Source organism: Arvicanthis niloticus, chromosome 9 (genome assembly GCF_011762505.2).
Source record: "Arvicanthis niloticus isolate mArvNil1 chromosome 9, mArvNil1.pat.X, whole genome shotgun sequence".
Taxonomy (NCBI): Eukaryota; Metazoa; Chordata; class Mammalia; order Rodentia; family Muridae; genus Arvicanthis; species Arvicanthis niloticus.
This window is the reverse complement of record NC_047666.1, coordinates 66,825,935-66,848,761: the sequence shown is the minus strand read 5'-3', so window position 1 is coordinate 66,848,761 and position 22,827 is coordinate 66,825,935. Positions and strand designations below refer to the sequence as shown.

At 43.2% G+C, this 22,827-nt stretch overlaps 1 protein-coding gene across 2 annotated transcripts in view; it reads right to left on the bottom strand.

Moving 5' to 3' along the window:
• LOC117714819 (killer cell lectin-like receptor subfamily B member 1F) overlaps window positions 1-22,827 on the bottom strand; it is a 525,987-nt gene that overhangs the window by 435,075 nt on the left and 68,085 nt on the right. The window lies entirely within an intron of this gene.

The window sequence follows — 22,827 nt, the reverse complement described above, 5'->3', positions numbered from 1 at the left end:
TCTTGTCTAAAGCTGTGACCCTCCTTAAGTAGCTGGGGTCACAGGTGTGTGTCACCACACCAGCCATTTTGCTTCTCATTGCTAAAGACCAAGAACATTTTTTAATATGCATCGATGCTGTGTCTTCCTGTGTGTCTGTGTAAGGAGGTCACACCCTCTGAAACTGGAGTTACACACAGTTGTGCCTCCCATATGGTGCTGGGATTGAATTCCTGTCCAATGCTCCTAATTACACGTGCATTGGAGAAATGTATTGTTTTTATTTTAAAGTCATGCTTTATTATGTATTAGATGATGAAAGCCTATTTCATTCTGAAAAATGACTATCTCAGCCCCCCCTCCCCACACTATTTAGTCCTAATACCACTCTTTGCAATCCATTTTACTTTCTACATCCTAAAGGAAAGGTAGAATATGTTTCCCAGGGATGGTTCAGAGAAATAAATATTTTATACCATTAAATTATGTGAACTTCATCCACAAAAGAAATAGTGATAGACTTATAAACTTAGCTGACCCAATAATACTGTAAGAAATAGATCTACTAATATTAATTCCTAAGATACAAATTACCCAGGGAAATGTCATGTCAGTGTCCCTGTCTGACTCACAGTAAACACACAGTAAGTTTCCTTCCATTGCTCTCTGGAAACAGTGCTGAAGGGAACAGCAAATTTTCATGAGCATTGGCCCTTCTAAGGCATCTATCCCCAAGATGTCAGTGAGCTGTTCAAAACTGTCTCTTTCCTCTCTCTCTCTCTCTCTCTCTCTCTCTCTCTCTCTCTCTCTCTCTTATCTTTTTGAGACAGTGTCTTAATATGAGGAATAGGCTGGCCTCAAACTCAGAGATTTCCCTGCCTCCTGAGTGCTGGGATTAAAGGAGTGTGCCACCATGCCTGGATTAGGTTTTATTGGCTGGGGTGATGGATCAGTGGGTAAGAGTTTTGTTTGTACAAACACGAGGGCCTGAATTCTGGTTTTCATTACCTAAGAAAAAGCCAAGAATGGCTCTCCTTACCCCCTTTTTGTTTCAAGTCTACGGGGGACACAGAAAAGAGGCTTCCTAGGGCTTTCTGATCTCTAGTCTGTTCAGAGAGAGACAATGTCTCAAATAATAATAATAGTAATAATAATAATAATAATAATAATAATAAATAATAATAATGATAATAAAAAGAAGATGATGATTAAGCAAATGGTTCACACATATTACAGGAAGCATTCAAATCATTTAGGATTAACAGCTTCTCCTAATTCAAATCCATCAATTTTATTCAATTTTTTTTATTGGATATTTTATTTACATTTCAAATGTTACCCCCTTTCCTCATTTTCCTCCCCCCCAGAAACCGCCTATCCCATCCCCTCTCTTCGTGCTTCTATGAGGATATGCCCCCACCCACACACTCCAACTTCCCCACCCTCTAATTCTCCTACACTGGGAGATCCAGCCTTCATGTGACCAAGGACTTCCTCTCTCACCTATGTCATCCTTCCATACATATACAACTGGAGCCACAGGTCCCTCCCTGTGTGCTCCCAGGTTGGTGGTTTTAGACCCTGGGAACTCTGGTTGGTTGGTATTGTTGTTCTCCCTATAAGGCCACAAACTTGTGGAGAGGTGACAGAAGGTGGATATCATCCTTGTAGCCATCGTGAGCCATATACCCTGATAAGAGATTTGATTACAATAGCCTACAACAGCTGAGCACACTCTGATAACATCTTGCTTTAGATACCCAGGATCTTCTTTTGGGTGTGTGAGACTTAAAGCTGTGATTTAGAGCCAAGACTTAAGGGTGTGACTTAGAGATCAGATTTAGGGACAAGACCTAAGGGCATGGGTTAAAGGCATGATGTAAAGGTGTGGCTTAGAAGTGATACATATAAAAGGTGAGAGGCAGACAGAAGAGTTGAGTACAACTTGGAAATAGGAATTAGGCATTGAGGAAGAAGACACTTAGACTAGAGAACTCGGAAGAAGATTATTAGATATTAGGCACTTGGAACTTGGTGGCACTAGGAACTAGGAACTAGGGACTAGGAACTCAAGACTAGGGACTTGGAGAGAAGAAAAGAGATTAAAGAATAAATGGGATTGAATCACACTCTGTCTGGTCTCCATTCTTCACGTTCGTCCTCACTCTCTCTCTTGCTGAACCCTGACCTGCAGACTGGAGCTGCTTGGGGCAGTGCGGGCTAACAAGTTAGTCCCCAAGGCTTTTGGCAGTGCGGGTTCCAATATTGATAGAGCGGTCCCCAAAATTTTGGCCCCCAAATGTAGGGCAGCTCGGGCCACAACACAAACCCCTTCAGCTCCTTCAGTCTTTTCTCTAACTTCACCATTGGGAACCACATGAACAGTTCAATGATTAGCTGTGAACATCCACCTCTGTATATGTCAGGCTCTGGCAAATGTCTAAGGACACAGCTATATCAGGCTCCTGTCAACATGTACTTCCTGGTATCCACATCAGCTTCTGATTTGGTGACTGCACATACGCTGGATATGTAGATGGAGCAGTCTCTGGACAGCCCCTCCTTCAGTTTCTGTTCCACACTTTGTCTCCATATGTGCTTCCATAAATATTTTGTTACTCTTTCTAAGAAGGACTGAAGCACCCACACTTGGGTCTTCCTTCTTCATGATCTTCATGTAGTCTGTGAGTTGTATCTTGGGTATTGCGAGTTTTTGGACTAATATCCAGTTGTCAGTGAGTGCATACCATGTATGTTCTTTAGTGATTGGGTTATATCACTCAGGATGGTATTTTCTAGTTCTATCGATTTGCCTAAGAATTTCATGAATTCATTGTTTTTAATAGCTGAGTAGTACTCCATTGTGTAAATGTACCACATTTTCTGTATCCATTCTTCTGTTGAAGGATATCTGGGTTCTTTCCAGCTTCAGGCTATTATAAACAAGGCTGCTATGAACATAGTAAACCATGTGTCCTTGTTATATGTTGGAGCACCTTCTGGGTATATGCCCAGGAGTGGTATAGCTGGGTTCTCAGGTAATGCTATGTCCTGTTGGGATCCAACTTTTAGCAGAAAGTGGCTAGAAAGCAGCTATCCATGCCTGTAAGGCTTACATCGCATACACATGCTTACAAGGCACATGGCCAACCCCAGATTTCCTTTCAATAAAAGAGACTTGATCAGAACCTCTGTCTTGTCTCCATTCTGTGCATCTCTCCCCCTTATCCCCCCCCCCTCTCCCTTTCTCTCTCTCTAGACCCTGACCCAAAGACTGGAGTAGCAGTTTGGGCCCGGCAGTGGTGGTGTATGCCTTTAAACCCAAGCACTTGGGAGGCCAAGCCAGGCAGAGTGGAGCAGGTTGCAACATTTTTGTTATATTAACTATTCAGGCATTGTTAAGTTTTTTGTCTTTAGCCAGGCAGAGTGGAGAGGGTTGCAACATTTTTGGCGCCCAATATGGGCAGAGGGAACCAGAGACCCAGTGAGGGACGTTAGGAGAATGTTAGGATGTTAGGAACGAGAGACCCATTTAGGATGTTTGAAGGATCTGCGGATTGCAGCAGGAATCTGCCACGTCAAGAAAGGTATAATGAAAATGGGGCAAGAAATAAGTCAGCCTGAACTTAACTCTCTGTTTTTGTTTTGTTGTTTGCTGTTCATGTGTGTTAATTTCCTGCTTTTGTTTCATTGTTTGAATGCTGTCTTTCATGTTCAAAATAAAAAGAAACATATATATCTGAAATTATAATCCAAAAAACAACCAAAGTTTGATGACAATTTGTCAGAGCCAGATTGTGCCAACCTAGAGGAAGAGGCAGTTAAATATTATGACCATGACAGGCCCCTCCCAGTGAACCTCCGCTTCCAGAGGCTCTCGCTGTAGAGACAGTGTTTGTAGATCCCAGAAAGGAATTACAGGATAAAATTTCTATTCTTAAACAACTAATAGAGTTGGAAAAAGAGTGTCAGGACTTAATTAATCAGCTACAAAAATTAAGAACAGGGAAGAGGTCTCGAGAGGCCAACTGCAAAAATCCCTCAGATTTTCACGTTCCTCAACCCGGTGTCCAAAGGCAGTCCCTATCCTCTAGCCATAGTTCAGCTACAGATCAGCCAGAGGAGGGAGACGCTGAGGCTTTCTCTGTATCAGAGACCAGAGACGCTCAAGGGGTTGCTTGGAGACATCACACAGGGTTTAATTTTCAAATTATTAAAGAATTAAAAAATGCAGTATCACAATATGGTGCCACTGCTCCCTTTACTCTTGCAATTTTAGAGTTTGTTGCAGAGGAGTGGCTGACTCTTAGTGATTGGAATACATTAGTGAGAGCAGTTCTTAGCGGTGGAGACCATCTTATTTGGAAATCAGAGTATCATGTTAATTGTAAAGAGACAGCTAGGAGAAATATTCAGGCAGGCAATGGTTGGTCCTTTGATGCATTAGTAGGAGAAGGACAATTTGCTTCTAGTGATAACCAGATGCAATATGACTCAGGTTTATATGCTCAAATTCAAAATGCAGCTATGAAGGCTTGGTGTAAACTGCCGGTAAAGGGAGACCCTGGTGCATCTTTAACAACAGTCAGGCAAGGGCCTGATGAACAATTTTCTGACTTTGTTCATTGATTGATAAGATCAACAGGGAGGATTTTTGGTAATGCAGAGGCAGGTGTAGACTATGTGAAACAACTTGCATATGAAAATGCCAATTCTGTCTGCCAAACAGCCATTAGACCCTACAGGAAAAATACAGATCTTACAAGGTATATCAGACTCTGTTCTGACATAGGTTTCTCCTACCAACAGGGCTTAGCTATGGCGGCTGCCATGCAAGGACAATCAGTAAGAGAATTTTTGGGAAGAAGAGATAAAAAGGCCTGTTTTAAATGTGGCAAGCCTAGACACTTTGCAAGAGATTGCAAGGCAGAAAATGAGTTAACCCAGAGACAGCCCAGCAAACACCCTGGGCTCTGCCCAAGTTGCAAATGTGGAAGGCATTGGGCTAGTGAATGTAGGTCCAAAGGAGACGCACAAGGAAACACCCTTTCCCATAATCATGGAAATGGGAACAAGGGCCAGCTCCAGGCCCCGACCCAACGCAAGCCAAAACAGGCTTATGGAGCAGTCAGTGTCATACCAGCAAACACCAATCCCTTTCTGAACTTAGTCTAGCAACACCAGGAAGCGCAGGACTGGACCTCAGTTCTGCCACCCTCACAGTATTAACCTCAAAAATGGGACCTCAGGCCTTACCCACTGGAGTGTTTGGACCACTCTATCCAAATGTGTTTGGCCTGATAGTGGGAAGAAGCAGTGCTACTATGCAGGGACTACAAATTTTTCCTGGAGTTATAGACAATGATTATCAAGGTGAGATTAAGGTAACGGCACAGGCAATTCAGAATATAGTCACCATTCCTACAGGAAGGAGGATAGCTCAACTATTGTTACTTCGATTGTTCCCTACTAATCATAAATATAAGAATCCTAAAAGAGGGGATCAAGGCTTTGGTTCCTCTGATGCATACTGGGTACAGCCTATAGTTAAACAAAAACCTATGATGACAATTTGGCTTGATGGAAAGGCATTTCAAGGCTTGGTTGACACAGGAGCTGATGTGACTATCATAAAACAAAGTAATTGGCCTCTTACCTGGCCTCTGACCCCAACCTTAACCAACTTAAGGGGTATTGGCCAAAGTCAAAACCCACAACAAAGCTCTAAGGTGCTGACGTGGAAAGATAAAGAAGGATATACAGGAAATACACAACCCTATGTCATCTCAGGCCTTCCCATTAATCTCTGGGGCCGAGATCTGTTATCCCAGTTGGGATTGATTATGTGCATCCCTAATGAAGTAATTACAGCTCAAATGATAAACTCTGGATTTTCACCAGGGAAAGGATTAGGAAAAAGTGAAGATGGGATCACTCATCCTATTGATGTTTATGGTAACACTGGAAGAAGAGGCTTGGAATATTTTTGATGGGGGCTACTGATTCAGCTGCACCCCTACGGCATTGTGTGGATCCCATCACCTGGGAGGGGACTTGCCCGTCTGGGTGGATCAGTGGTCCCTAACCACCGAAAAATTACAAGCTGCCCAGTTGCTAGTGCAGGAGCAATTACAGGCAGGACATTTAGAAGAGAGTAACTCTCCCTGGAATACCCCAATATTTGTCATTAGGAAAAAGTCAGGAAAATGGAGATTGTTGCAAGACTTGAGGGCTGTTAACGTGACCATGATTAGTATGGGAGCCTTACAACCTGGGCTGCCCACACCGGTGGCCATACCTTTAGGTTATTATAAAATAGTTATAGATTTAAAAGACTGTTTTTTTTTTTTTCCATCCCCTTGCATCCTAGTGATAGAAAGCGCTTTGCTTTCAGTTTTCCCTCTATAAACTTTAGAGAACCTATGAAAAGATAACAATGGAAGGTCTTGCCTCAGGGTATGGCTAACAATCCTACCTTGTGCCAAAAGTTTGTGGCTTCTGCCATAGAGGGTGTTAGAATTATGTGGAAGCAAATCTACATGATTCATTTCATGGATGATATTTTAATAGCTGGAAAAGATGGAAAACAGGTACTCCAGTGCTTTGATGATCTTAGAACAGCTTTACAGACTGCAGGGTTACAATAGCACCAGAAAAGGTACAATTACAAGATCCATGTACTTATTTAGGATTTCAGATTAATGGTCCACGTATTATTAATAGTAAGGCCACACTGAGGACTGATTCCCTTAAGACACTTAATGATTTTCAAAAACTACTAGGAGACATTAGTTGGCTACGACCATATTTGAAACTCATGACCGGAGAGTTGAAGCCTCTGTTTGATATTCTCAAGGGAGATCCTGACCCTAAGTCTGTAACGCGCGCGCCCCCAAAATCCCTTTTCGCCCGCGAATAAGGACAGGAGGCGTTAGTCGGGTTTTACTGCCGCGAGGATTTTTACTGCTCCATACGTTAAAGCGGAAAGGCAGGAGAAACCGGAAGAGGGTCCCTTAAATACACCCTAGAGTGACGTATTCATTTCTGAATGGCTGTTCGCTCACCACCCAATATTACGCCTCGGGATAGGCCAGTGGCTTGGCGCTCTTTCTGCCTAGCAGCTGCGCAGAAAGATTGTTTACTGTTGGGGAACCACGCGGTCAGCGCCATGTTGGAAACACGCACATGTGTGGCCGCTGAACCAGCGGGCACATGTGTGGCCGCTGAACCAGCGGCTCACTACATCTCTCCCTGTTTAAATTATTAATATAAAACAGCCTTTCGCCCATTAAACGCAGTACCAACTCAGTGAGGGAAAGCAGAGGCCTGATCCCCTGTGCAAAATGAGATATTGTAATGGGTTTAATTCCCATACCCAATCTCGATACCTTTTGACGGGGAAAGGAAGCCTCTATCCTGGGGCGCCACCAGGAGGAGGTAATTGGCATCAAACCTTTGTGCAATCAGGCATACTTTCGGGAAATCTATCCACCTTCGTGGAACATTCCCTGTCGAGTACCCACTCGCAAACACCTCTAACTGCTCAGGTACCGGTTATTCAGGCAAGGGCTGATTGGACTTTAGACCTCTCATCTAACCCAGTGCAATGGGAGAACCCCCTGGTGTGCATAGACTGAGGGTCGCAGTCCCGGCCTAGATAGTCTAATTTCAGGGAGGGGTGCATGCTCCAAGGCTGCGCGTGCTTAGGCTTAGAGCTACCTTGTCACGTTTTTGCTGGGCTTGAGCTTACAAACCAACCATCTATGAATACTAGTTCACATCCTAGGAGTGTATCACTCAGGCCTATTCCGGCTCTAGGAAAGAAAGAAGGAAAGAAAAGGCAGAAGAAATTTATTTTTAAGAAGTAAAATCTCCACGGGCAGCAGGTTCCATCCGATGGTAATCCGGGCTTGTAATCACGGCTGTATCTGGTCCAACTTCCCATCCCACTTTCCTTTTAAATAAGCAGAAAGATTATGGCTTTAAATAAATGTATCATTCACAAATCTCAGAGGTGAAATACCTGGATATGGGGTCGTAGAGACACAGCTCATTTGAGCCGCATCTGCGAGCTGTATCAAATGTGCTTGGAGTGAATTAACTCTCTGATTGACCAACACATCTACTTTCTGTGGGAGGGTCAGAACCTCAGAGGTTTTTTTCTGAAATTTGATTAACAACAGTAGCTGCTATAACTTGAATAGCCATGACTGAGTCAACTGTCACAGCTGCAATTTGTAGGGATGATAATAGCAGCGATAAGGTCTGCAGTTATATTAAAATCTCCTTTCTTGTCAGGATAAAATCAAAGTCTCAGACGTCTGAACGGGAATAGGGATCAGAGTGGTAGACTGGCTATTAGACCTGCCTATAGAAAGGCAGACCAGCACTGTAATATAAAGCGAGTTACATTGGTAAGAGTTAGCAGCAGCAACGCCTTTTAAGAAGGCAAGGGCATAGGTTTTTGAGAAGCAGATTGGTTAATCATCTGAATTTACTGTATATACTAGGAACCCGATTTTGGAGAGTCCAAATGGGAGCTGAGAGCGTCTGCAGATGAATCCTTCGGGGGGTCTTTTTCAGGAACCGCGAGTCGTCGCGTCAGTCGCTCTGGCAGCCAAAATGGATTGTCTTCCCCCTGTGGAAACACACAGACCGCTCCCCGGGATCTTATTAAAATAGGATCTGGGCCTTTCCAAAGACCAGTCAAAACATCTTTCCATTTTACCATTTCTTTTGGCCTAGCTGGTTCCAGGCAATGGCGGTCAGCCGCTGTATTGCCCTGACTGTCCAAATTCAGAAAGTTGAGGGTAAAAAGTGCCAGAGAAATAGTAGCTCGTGGCACCGTGGGCAAAGCTTCCTCAACTTCTCCCTTTTGTTTTATCAAATAAGTTTTAAGGGTGCGGTGAGCACGCTCAATGATGCCTTGTCCCTGGGGGTTATACGGAAGACCCGTCAGGTGTGTCACTTCCATATGGCGACAAAATTGTTTAAATTTTTGAGAAGTGTAGGCTGGCCCATTATCCGTTTTAAGGATTTTAGGCTTTTCCCAAGCACTCCAAGCTTCGAGGCAATGTTGAATAACATGGGCCGCCTTTTCTCCAGTCAAAGGAGAGGCAAATATAACTCCAGAACAAGTATCAATAGAAACATGCAAATATTGTAATTTACCAAAGGATGGGATGTGGGTAACATCCATTTGCCAGATTTGTAAGGGCCTGATTCCCCGAGGGTTAATTCCTGTATGGGGAACAGGTAGGAACTGACAGCAGTTTTGGCATTGGGTGACAATATCTCTGGCCTCCCTTCTAGAGATGTTAAATCGACATCTTAAAGTCTCAGCTGTCACATGAAACCTTTTGTGAAAAGCTTTAGCCAAATCTAACTTTGGCGAAAGGACAAATGCAATTAACCTTGTGGCTCGATCTGCCAGGTCATTACCGCGGGACATAGGTCCCGGTAAGCCTGAGTGAGCCCTAATATGAGTTATAAAAACCGGGGATCTACGCTTAGCCAGGGTAAGCTGAATCTTTTGAAAAACTTCCACCAGTCTGCTAGATGTCTTAATTAACCCGGCAACTTCCAATGCTTTTACTGCATTAACCACATAGAAGGAATCTGAAACAATATTTAAGGGACCTGGAAAGATTTCCAGCACCTCTGACACCACTAAGCATTCCACAATTTGAGGTGAGGTTTCATGATATTGTTTGGATGTAACTTTATCATTAACCACATAGGCACCTACTCCTGTTTTTGACCCATCCGTATAAACTACCATCCCATCTGGGAGCGGCTCCTGAGACACAATACGTGGAAATATGATAGCTTGAGTTAAAGCAAATTGTAAGATGGGATGCTTAGGATAATGATTATCTATTTGACCATTGAAGGAGGTAACCAGCACTGCCCACACATCAGAGGTCGCTGTTAATATTTGGACTTGATGAGCAGTGTAAGGCACTATTAAAATCTTAGGCTCTCTTCCAAAATGAGTAATAGCCGCTTTTAGCCCTTGAAGGGCAAGCTGAGCAACTGCATCTGGGTACCTTTCAATGATCTTTGCAGGAGACGCATTAGGGTGGACCCATAACAAGGGCCCCTCCTGCCATAATACAGCAGTTGGTAAGTGTCTAGTTTTAAAAACACATAAGTCAAAGGTTTTGGTTTCATCTATGCGTTTCAACTGGGCATCTTGCAAAGCGTTTTCTACTACTTGCAGAGCACGGCTCGCAGCTGGTGTTAAGGCCCTCGGTGAGGAAATATGAGCGTCCCCTTCTAAAATATCAAATAAAGGTTTCAGCTCGGCCGAGGGAATTTTTAAAAACGGTCTTAACCAATTTATATCACCTAATAATTTCTGAAAATCATTTAAAGTATGTAAATGGTCTCTACGAATCTCCAATTTCTGAGGAATTATCTTCTCTGGATAGATAACTGTCCCTAAAAAGGAACCAATCTCTGAAAATTGAACTTTCTCAGTAGCAACATGTAGACCCCACTGTTCTAAGGTTTTTAATAATAAGGGGTATGAGGTCTGTAAAATACCTAAATCCTTATGACACATAATAATATCATCTGTATAATGAGCCAGCAACAGCGAAGGAAATTGTTTCTTAATTGGCTCGAGGGCCATTTGTACATATAGCTGACATATGGTAGGGCTGTTCGCCATGCCCTGAGGCAGGACTTTCCACTGATATCTCTTATCAGGCTCAAAACGATTAACAGTAGGTAATGTAAACGCAAATCTTGGCCTATCTTGTGGACATAAGGGAATAGAGAAAAAACAATCTTTAATATCTATAATTATAATTTTCCACTGCTTAGGCAGGGCAGAGAGTAGAGGCAGACCCCGCTGCACAGAGCCGAATAGTCACATCTGTGCATTGACGGCTCTTAAATCATGTAAAAGCCTCCACTTCCCGGATTTTTTTTTAATAACAAATATAGGTGTATTCCAGGGGGAGGTAGAAGGTTCTAAATGACCGAGCTGCACTTGTTCTTTAATTAGTTTTGCAGCAGCTTCCAATTTCTCAGAGGATAATGACCACTGAGTGACCCACACGGCCTCCTCTGTGAGCCAGGGTATGGGTATAAAGCCCTCAGTGGCCACTAGGAAAAACCCAGTCCTTGCCTTCCTGCGTTTGATTCTTGTGAGACAGGATCTAACCTTCCTTGTTCGTTCCTGCCGAGACCTTTCCCTTCTTTAAATCCCATGCTTTTCATAATGTTTACAGCTTGTGGGGAATATTCACTGGTCAGAACTAGCCCTAGGCCCTGTAAAATGTCCCTTCCCCAGAGGTTGACGGGGAGGGGGAGCACATAAGGTATAAAATTTCCTGTCTGACCCTCTGCTGCCTTCCAAGTCAACGAGCGGGAGCTGACCGCAGGGCTGGCTTCATACCCCAATCCTTGTAGGGAGTGAGATGATTTCTCTACAGGCCATGCCTTAGGCCACCAATTAGCGAAAATGATACTTTTATCCGCTCCTGAGTTCAGAATTCCGGTAAATTTCTTCCCCTCTATTGTTAACTGTAAGGTGGGTCTAGTTTTAAAATCAACCACCAGATGAGCGAAGTCAGTTCCTGAGGAACCAAGCCCCTGAGAGCCTCTAAGCTTCTCAGTGGATGGAAAACAATCATGTAAGCTTGGAAGAACAATCAATTGAGCGATCCTATCTCCAGGGGAGATAGAGAATACACCTTGTGGGCTAGAACAGAGAACTTGAAGTTCTCCGGTATAATCCTGATCTATTACACCGGGGTGTACAAGTCCTTTTAAGGTGAGAGAGGAACGGCCTAATATAAGACCAACGCTTCTCTCTGGCAGGGGGCCTCTGTAATCGACCGGGATCGGCTGCACCCCCATGTGTGGCATTAATAAGACTCGGGAGGTGGAGCACAGGTCCAGCCCTGCGGAGCCCCTTGTGGCTCTGCAGCGAATAGAGTCTCCTGAGTGTTTTGCAGTGTCCCATATCTTTTGGGGCCCTGGGATCTCGGGCCCGCATATCCGTTTTTTGAAAAATTTTCCTCCTTAATAGCTGACAGATTTGGGGGGAGAATTTGACCTTTTATATCTCTAACAGAACGGCAATTTTGAGCCAAATGATAGCCTTTTCCACACCTAGTACAGAGCTTCATTGGTATTTGATTATTTGGGCACTCCCTTTTCCTATGTCCGGCCTTCCCACAGGCATAGCACCGAGCCATATGCTTTGAGGGGAAGGTTCCACGATTCTGACCTTTAAGCAGCATCGCTGCCATCTCTAAGTTCGCCGCCGCGAGCCCTGCGTTAGTAAGGGGACCTCCCAATCCTCGGCACACTCTTAACCAGTCTTGTAACCCCTTAGCTCTCCGCGGCGCAATAGCGGCGCGGCATTCCGGCGTGGCATTTTCAAAAACCATCTGTTCTATTAGCGGCATCGACTGTTCTGGATCCCCAAAGATTCTACCCGCTGCCTCGGTCATCCGCGCCACAAAGTCAGAGAACGACTCATTATCTGTCTGAATTATCTTGGACAAATAAAGGTTGCTGCCTTCCTTCCTAGGGAGGGACTTCCATGCCTTTATCGCAGCTGCTGCTATCTGCGCGTAGACCTGCCAAGGATGGGTGGTCTGGTCATTCACGTGTACGCCAACTCCTGCTAGCATATCAAAAGTCCATAATTCCTGTCCCTCAGTCTTTGCATTACTCTTAGCTTGCGCTTGCAACGCCTCATGCCACAAAGCCCTCCACTCTAGGTATTGGCCCATATTGTTAAGTACTGCCTTCACTGTGTTCTGCCAATCTCCTGGAGTCATGGCAGCTGTAGCCAACCTCTCTACTTGGGCTACAGTAAAGTTAGCTCCAACTCCATATGCACTCACTGCTTCCGCTAATTCTTTGACCTGTCTATAATCTACGGGAGCATAAACGCGGGCGCCTTCTGCCGCTTCAAAGACCGGAAATGCAAGCTGTAGCTGCCTCCGATCTGCAGGAGTGAGGAATGAGTTAACGGCTCCGCCCGAATCATAAGTCGGGGGCAAGGGTGGGGCTGAGGAATTCAAAGGCTTTCTTAGTCTTACTTTGGAACCGCCAGCCTCAGTACAGGCCGCTGGTTCCTGCCCCAGGCCCTCTTCCTCTCCTTGTGTTAGATCTTCCTCGGAGCTGCTAAGGTGTATGGAAGCAGGCTCCTTAATTGGGTGCGGGGGTTCCCGCTTCTCTTCACCAGCCGGTGAAGGTTTCCTAGCTTTCACAGGCCCTGCAGTGGCCTGTATTCCTCCTGAACATTCTTTTCTATAACCACACTCTCTGGCCAGTCTCTCTCCAGACTTCTTCGTCTGTTTCTCTTTTCCCAACCCTATGGCTGAGCACCTGTTGCCACATCCCGGTTCTGATAGCTTAGAGCAGACCTTTTTTGAAACCTCTCCGCTCACCCTATTAGCTGTGCCTCGAGCTAGTTCCTCACAACAAAAATAGACTACCAACGAAAACCACACGAGGCCAGCTACCACAACAGCGGCAGTGAATGAAAATTCGGTCGCAACAAAGGTCTCCAGGCCAAGCATACCTTCCGAGATGGACCCCGTGTTCCGCAGTTTGTAACCCGTCCCCAAAGCTTGGGTGGCCTTCCGCAGCGCCTTAAAATTACCCGGGTTTGTCGGCACCAGATGTAACGCGCGCGCCCCCAAAATCCCTTTTCGCCCGCGAATAAGGACAGGAGGCGTTAGTCGGGTTTTACTGCCGCGAGGATTTTTACTGCTCCATACGTTAAAGCGGAAAGGCAGGAGAAACCGGAAGAGGGTCCCTTAAATACACCCTAGAGTGACGTATTCATTTCTGAATGGCTGTTCGCTCACCACCCAATATTACGCCTCGGGATAGGCCAGTGGCTTGGCGCTCTTTCTGCCTAGCAGCTGCGCAGAAAGATTGTTTACTGTTGGGGAACCACGCGGTCAGCGCCATGTTGGAAACACGCACATGTGTGGCCGCTGAACCAGCGGGCACATGTGTGGCCGCTGAACCAGCGGCTCACTACATAAGTCTGACAGGGCTCTAACAGAGGAGGGTAGAAAAGCCTTACAGAAGGTAGAGAGTGCTATTTCATTCAATTTGTAACTCATATTAATTATTCTAAACCTTTATATTTTCATATTTTTAACACTAAACTAACTCCTACTGCAGTTTTTTTGGCAAACTGCACCCATATTATGGGTTCATCTTCCCTCATCCCCCAAGAAGGTTCTTAATCCATATTATGCAGCTGTAGCAGATATGATTATGTTAGGTAGAGATAACAGTCAAAAATATTTTGGAAAAGATCCTGATATCATAGTACAACCCTATACAAGGCATCAGGTTGATTGGCTTATGCAGAATTCTGAAGTCTGGCCTATTGCATGTGCCTCATTTTCTGGTCAGATAGATAATCATTATCCACCAGATAAATTGGTTCAGTTTTGTAATCGCCATGCATTTGTTTTTCCAACTCATACTGCACATGCACCTATCAAGGAAGCATTGCTAGTTTTCTCTGATGGTTCCTCATCAGGAAGAGCTGCTTATGCCTTTAAAGATCAAGTAATCTCCTTTGCAACATCACCTGTGTCAGCTCAATTGGTTGAGTTACATGCTGTTATTGCTGTGTTTCAAGCATTTCCAAATCAAACCATTAATATTTACACAGATAGCTCATATATAGCTCAGTCTATCCCTTTGGTAGAAACTGCTGCACAAATAAAGCATTCCTCAGAAGCAGCAGATTTGTTTTTGCAGTGCCAACAATTATTTTGAGGAGAAGGTGTAAATTCTTTATAGGACACCTGTGAGCCCACACTGGGCTACCAGGTCCTCTCTCTGAAGGAAACACTAAGGCAGATCTAGCTACTCGTGTAGCTGCAGTGACTTTGTCAAATCTGCCATCTAATTTGGATCAGGCCATAAAGGCTCATGAGTTACATCACCTTAATTCTAAAACTTTAAAAGTTATGTTTAAAATCACCGGAGAACAAGCTAGACAAATTGTCAAACAATGTCAATCATGTGTCAAACTTTTACCAGTTCCTTATTTGGGTGTAAATCCAAAGGGACTGATACCAAACAGTCTCTGGCAAATGGATGTTACTCATTATAATGAATTTGGCAAGCAAAAATATATACATGTATGTGTAGATACATACAGTGGTTTCGTTTATGCGACATTACAAACTGGAGAAGCAAGCAAGCATGTGATCACTCATATGCTTGCTGTAATTGCTGTATTGGGTGTGCCTAAACAGATAAAAACTGACAATGGTCCAGGTTACACAAGCTCCAGTTTCCACCAATTCGGTGAAAAATTGGGAATACTACATAAAATAGGTATTCCATGTAATCCACAGGGCCAAGATATGGTAGAAAGGGCACATCAAACCATTAAATGTAATTTTGAAAAAATTAAAAATGGGGAATGGTATCCTATCAAAGGATCCCCCCCGAAATATTCTTCATCACACATTCTTTATTTTAAATTTTTTAACCTTGAATTCTGAAGGAAAATCTGCTACAGATAGATTCTGGCATCCTGATACCAAAAAGAATTTTGCAACAGTCCTCTGGAAAGATCCATTAACTAGAACCTGGAATGGGCCAGATCCAGTGATTATCTGGGGAAGAGGTTCTGTTTGCATATATTCCCAAACTGCAGATGCTGCACTTTGGCTGCCAGTGAGACTGATTAAACAAATAGACAACAATAACAAATCCAGGGAAGAAAAAACCCCTGAGAAGCATATTTTTTCTTTGCAGGAAATATGAAGGAAACCTGAAGATGCTTCACAATTGCCTTCAAACTGGAACAGATCAATGAGCAAACCTGACTTGGGAAGTTCTCAATGCTGAAGGAGACATCGCCACCTGAATTTCCAGGGTGGCTCTATTGGACTCTTGATTCTATGACTTATGATTTATTGGGGTATATTGTTTAAACTCACTACCAAAGTAGTTATAGTTGTTTATATATATATATATATATATAGTTTGAGATTGACTGAGCAGGGACAGGGAATTTCCTTACTTGTTTTGTTAAGATCAAAGCTATGATCAGTTCTGTATTTCTGTGTGTTGCCCTTTAAAAAGAGTGTTGCTGTTATATCGACTATTTAGGCATTAAGTCTCTTGTCTCTCGGGTTTATGCTGTTCAACAGACTGATGGCTTTTGTATGGCAACAGATCGATGCTATTCAAATGAAACCCATACAGGTCCATTATTACAGGCTGGAAGTAGGGAACTCTGAAACCTCTGTCATCAAGACTGATGAGGATTAACCCCTAACTTATGTGCTAAGCCGGATAGTCAATGATGGGTAAGAGAACATATCGAGACCCTTGCCCCTAAAAGAAGGGAGCCTCACCATCCTAAGACAGGAGCTCAACCAATGGCTGTTGAGTATCCAAGGATGGGAAAGGGAGGCTGGAGTCCTTTGTTCCAAACTAAGACAGGCACGGTTTCTGTAAGTTTTCACAGCCTTCCCTTTTGAAAATATAATTAAAAAGGGGGACCTGTTGGGAGCCGACTTTTAGCAGAAAGCAGCTAGAAAGCAGCTATCCACGTTGTACATACCTGCAAGGTGCACGTGCTATCCACGCCTGTAAGGCTTATGTCATATCCACGTACCTACAAGGCATGTGGCCAAGGTGTATAAATACCCCAGATTTCCCTTCAATAAAAGAGACTTGATCAGAACCTCTGTCTTGTCTCCATTCTGTGCATCTCTCCCCCTTATCCTCTCTCTCTCTCTCTCTCTCTCTCTCTCTCTCTCTCTCTCTCTCTCTCTAGACCTTGACCCGAAGACTGAAGCCTGCAGTTTGGGGCAAGCAGTGGTCGCATATGCCTTTAAACCCCAGCACTTGGGAGGCCAAGACAGGCAGAGCAGAGCAGGTCACCACATTTTTGTTATAGTAACTATTCAGGCATTGTTAAGTCTTTTGTCTCTAGCCAGGCAGAGCAGAGCCGGTTGCATCAATGTCCAATTTTCTGAGGAACCACAAGACTGATTTCCAGAGTGGTTGTATCAGCTTGCAATCCCACCAACAATGGAGAAGTATTCTTCTTTTTTCACATCCTTGCCAGCATCTACTATCACCTGAGTTTTTAATCTTAGCCATTCTGATTGGTGTGAGGTGGAATCTCAGAGTTGTTTTGATTTGCATTTCCTGAATGACTAAGGATGTTGAACATTTCTTTAGCTGCTTCTTGGCCATTTGAGTTTCTTCAGTTGAGAATTCTTTGTTTAGCTCTATACCCCAATTTTTAATAGGGTTATTTGGTTACCTGAATCTAATTTCTTGAGTTCTTTGTAAATATTGGATATTAGCCCTCTATCATATGTAGGCTTGGTAAAAATCTTTCCCCAATCTGTTGATTGCTTTTTGTTATATTTACAGTGTCCTTTGCTTTACAGAAGCTTTGAAATTTTATGATGTTTTATTTGTCAATTCTTGCTTTTAGAGCATAAGTCATTGGTGTTCTGTTCAGGAACTTTTCCCTGTGCCCAAGTATTAGAGGTTCTCCACATCCTTTTCTTCTATTAGTTTCAGTGTACCTGGTTTTATATAAAGGTCCTTTATCCACTTGGACTTGAGCATTGAACAAGGAGATAAGAATGGATCAATTTTCATTCTTCTACATGCTGACCTCCAGTAGATCTAACACCATTTGTTGAAAATACTGTCCTTTTTCCACTTGACAGTTTTAGCTCCTTTGTCAAAGATCAAGTGACCATAGGTGTGTGGGTCCATTTCTGGGTCTTTAATTCTATTCCATTTGTCTTCATGCCTGTCTCTATATCAATACCATATACTTTTTTTTTTAAATCACTATTGCTCTGTAACACATCTTTAGGTCAGGGATGGTGATTCCCCCAGAAGTTCTTTTGTTGTTGAGAATAGTTTTTGCTATCCTGAGTTTTTTGCTATTCCAAATGAATTTGCAAATTGCTATTTCTATCTCTATGAAGAATAGGGTTGGAATTTTGATGAGGACTATATTGAATTTGCAGATTGCTTTCAGCAAGATGACCATTTTTACTATATTAATCTGGCCAATCCATGAGCATGGGAGATCTTTCAAGCTTCTAAGATCTTCTTTGATTTCTTTCTTAAGAGACTTGAAGTTCTTGTCATACAGATCTTCACTTGCATGGTTAGATTCACACCAAGGTATTTTATATTATTTGTGACAATTTTGAAGAATGTCATTTCCCTAATTTCTTTCTCGGCCTGTTTATCCCTTGAGTAGAGGGAGGCTAGTGATTTGTTTAAAATAATTTTATATCTAGCCACTTTGTTGAAGTTGTTTATTAGGTTTAGGAGCTCTCTGGTGGACATTTTGGGGTCACTTAAGTATATTCTCATATCATCTGCAAATAGTGATATTTTGACTCCTTTCTTTCCTATTTGGATCCCTTTGTGCCCCAGTCCCACAGAACATCAAACTGGGATCAAAAGTACTGGAAGAGAGAACTGGAGGACAGGGGATGCAAAGAATGATGATTTGTGTATTGTCTGATCAAACCGAAAATTTAATTTTTTCATTCCATGGTTATATACACATAGAGACAGGATGTGTGGAAGGGGGTAATGCATGAGTACAGTTGTTTTCAGGGGGAGTAGAGATATCTTCCAGAACAGGGCAACAGCTGGGTGAAGAAGCAGGGAACAGGTCACAATGACTCTGTTTATGATTCACTTGTTCTTATCTAAGCTGGTACTATCCACCAAGGATACCTATCCACAAGGTCTATGACTATCCAGGCTGGTAATTTTCCACCAAGGCTGCCTGTTTATAAGATCTATAGCTCTCTGTTTTTGAGTCAGTTTTTTTCCACAGAGACCAAGACTTTGTGTTAGCATGTATGTCAGGCCTATTGCTGATTTTAGGCCTATAGCTGATTTTAGGCCTTCAGTGTATAAGCAAGGCTGCTCGTGACATCACCTTCCTTCTCTTAGTATAGAAGGACCATGGTGATTTTAATCTTGCAAAGGCAGGGATAGAGGCCTGACCTCCAGTAATTGAAGGGGACCCTGTAATGACTCTGGTCCTCTTGTCGTTGTCCAGTGAGGCATGAGGGCCATATCTATCATCATGTCTTTTTCCTGCAGAGCAGATACTTTTGATATCAATCCCTATGCAGTCAGGCTTGTCCCTCAGGGAACCCAGAAAAATATTTTAAATTTTTATTTATATTCCCTTGCAGTGTTTATCTTTGCAGCCTAAGCAAAAATTTAGGTCACTAGTCAGAGAGGGTTCTGGGTGGCTCCTCTTTGCTTGGTCTAGGCATAGAAGTACCCTCTTTTAGGTTGAGTGGAGATGGGTTTTGGGAACACCTGAATAGACTAACAACCTTGTCTTGAGTCTCATGGTCTTCCATAGCTAACTTATGATAATGTATCTGAATAGGTTTTGCCACCAAATTATCTATCTGTTGTTTCACAAAGTTAGCCAGCCTATTTAAGGCCCATGGATCAAAAGAAATCAGCAAAAATAACCCAATTAATGGTCCCAAAATGGAAGGAAGTAGGGTTGACAACCATGGAGAGGTTGAGAACCAATTCTTGTACCAGCCCTTGTCTTTCTCTCTCTCTCTATCTTTCCTCAAGGCCTTCTCTGACTTTTTCATGCTCTCTTTAGCCATCCCTGTCTTTTCTATGTAAAAGATACATCCTTCTTTAGGAGCTGCACATAGGCCCCACTGTTGTAAAAAGAGTAAATCAAGTCCTCTAAGATTCTGGAGGATAACTTCAGCCAAAGAAGAGAGAGAATCTGAGAGGTTATTGAATGCCTTGTTGAAGATGCTGAACATCTCTGGCTATCGTGATATTGAGTTCTTGATACCTAGATTTAGAGAGAATATATAAGGAAACACCAGTTCCTGTGCCTATGGCACCAAGGCCTAGGAGGACTGTGATGGTCATAGTAGTTAGGGGCTTTCTTCACTGGAGATCCAGTGAAAGAGAAGATTCAGTGTTTTATCCCACAACTGAAAAAACTCTTCAAGGTACCAACTGTACAAGGATGCAAAAATCAGAATTCTCAGCTGAAAAGGCCCTGGCTGAAAGGCAGGGGGTGAGGCCATCCAGGCAAACCCACCAAGCATCATTTGGTGGAACTAAATATTGGCTACCAACATCAGGTTTAAGCGGAACATTACAAAGGAGGGCATACTGTGAAGGGGGTGTATTAAGAGTCACACAGAGGCCCAATCCCGAGACCAGAGAGAGAGATGAACCATTCCATTCTCCGGGTTGCCAGCGACAATGATTGGAGTAATTGGTGTGAAGCTGCCAGAAACAGCAATGCCTTCATAGAAAGGTGGCTGAGAATGTTAACACAGCCAGCAATCATCAACAAGATCAGGGGAAGTGGCAGTAAGTGTCAGGAAGCTCTGATTCACCAAGGTAAGAACAAGATTCTCCATCTGAGCAAAGAGGGGAGTATCAGCTTTGGGAGATTCAGCTTTGGGAGAATGGGAAGTTACTGAAGTGAATATATGAGCAGTTTTTGTAGGAGATGGAGGGTCAGGTCTTTTAGGTGGCTCTGCTTGGGGAACTAGAATCAAGTTGGGACCGATAGGGACTGGCGATTTTACATGAACTGGTTCTTTGGGGAGCTTAATTGTAAAGGTAAGGCCAGTATCTGTGCCTGATTTATAAAGGCAGAGACTCCATGAAAATCCCCATGTCTAATCTTGGGACTTGGCATGGTCTGTAAATGTAATGGACAAGGGGAGGCACCAACGCCATGTGACATGGTTGGAACCTTTACAAAGAGGATTGGCATCTATAAGGCTTTGAGAGTGTGAAAATTTTCGAGAGACAGTAATATAATCCCAGGAGGAGGTAGGAATCCAATAAACTGTCCCCAAGGTCTCACAACTTCAACTGGCACAATAAAAATTGGTTTTACCACCGCACTTATGATGGACTGAGCAGCCATGATGGAGCCCTGGGCAAACATAAAAATATATATCTTGAAGTAAGTTTCAGCTGACAGAATTATCACAGCCAGGTTCAACTGGCCAAGGAACTGAAACCCAAATATGTTGAGGAATAATAATCTGAGTATTTGGTGCATTATTCTCTGGGTCATTGTACAGGTCTAGCTGATGTTGAAGACCCCAAAGGGCCCCTGTTCCCTGTGCCAGTTTACAAAGATCAGGAGTAAGGCGTGTTGGCCACCAAATGCCAGAGGAAGTTTTGGAAGTGGCCCAGACAACATCATCCATTTCTGAAAGTATAATTTCTGAGAGTATAATCATCCCCTCTGAGAGTAGAAGTTTCCAACCATAATTCCAAGGGATGTGTCTATTAGGGGCCTTAGGTTCAGGCAGTTGAGCATTGATGATCATTCTGGTCAGCCACAGAATCATGAACATTCTTGTCTGGATCAGCATCTGGAAAAGAAAAGAGATCTGTCTCAGGGAGAGACCATTGCTCTACTCTGGACTCAGGTGGGTTAACAGCTTTCACAAGCCTCTCTGGTAGACATCTTGGGCCAGCATTCTCTTTGTCATATATGCAGGGAGACCCTCATTCCCAGATAAGGACAGGATCTGGTCCTTTCCATTGTTCAGTAAGGGGATCCTTCCAATGCACTAATGCATGAGAATCCTGTGATTTAAGATGCCACAAATGGTCAGCTGCTGACCTGCCTTCATTGTCCAGTGACAAGAAGGTGAGAACAAAGAGAACATGATTGAGCCTGTTTTGAGGTGTCAAGGGAGAATAAGCATCTGTAACTTTAGTCAGGCATTGAAGCATATTTTTCAAAGTCTGATGGGCTCTTTCTATAATGCCTTGGCCTGGAGGATTATAGGGAATACCTGTGACACATTTGATATCAAACTGGGAACAAAATTGTTGAAACTTAGTTCCTGTATAATCAGGGACATTGTCAGTTCTAATAATCTGTGGCTTTCCTGAGACAGCCATGCACTGTAATGTATGTGATATCATACCACATGATGCTTCTCCAGAAAGGGAGACTCATGCATAAAGTCACTATAGGTATCAACTGTAACATGCACATATTTTAGCCTTCCAAAAGAAGGTAAATGAGTAACATCCATCTGCCATCGTTCATTCAGATGACTCCTCTAGGATTAACTTTCACGTGGGGAACTGGTAGTAAGGTGGCACATCCACCACAGGACTTTCTCTTGCTTGATCTCTAGAAATCTTAAACATCTGGAACAAGGTAGAGGCATTTAAATATTGTAAAGCATAAGCCCATTTTTCCAAATCTATAGAATCAAGTAGGGTGGAGAATGCTGCATGAGTGGCCTCATCAGCCAGGGCATTTCCATATGATAGAGGACCACCAAGGCCAGAACGGGCTCTCAAATGTCTTACAAAAAATGGCACTGTCCTCTTAATGATTAAAGAATGAATTTCTACAAATAATTTGGAAGCAGTAGAAGCAGGCTTAATATATGGGACTGTCTCTAAAACAGTAATAAACTGGGCCACTTAGGCACTATCAGTATACAAATTAAATGGAGTCACTGGTAATGTTTTAAAAACCTGAAAGACTGCAACCAACTGCACTAGCTGGGCAGAGGTATACAGGGACTGTACTGATGAATTAACCTGATCTTGTAAAACATAGGCAGCTTTGCCTGTTGAGGAACCATCTGTAAATAACAAGGTGCCCTCAAGTAGTAGAGTCTTGCAGGTAACTTTGGGGAAAGTCAAGGAATGCATCTTTACAAATTATACAAGGGGATCATTTGGATAATGATTGCCTATGGTGCCTGCAAATGAGGTGCAGCTATGGCCCAATGATCACTAGATTGAAGAAGCCATTTCACTTGATCTGATGTGTAAGGA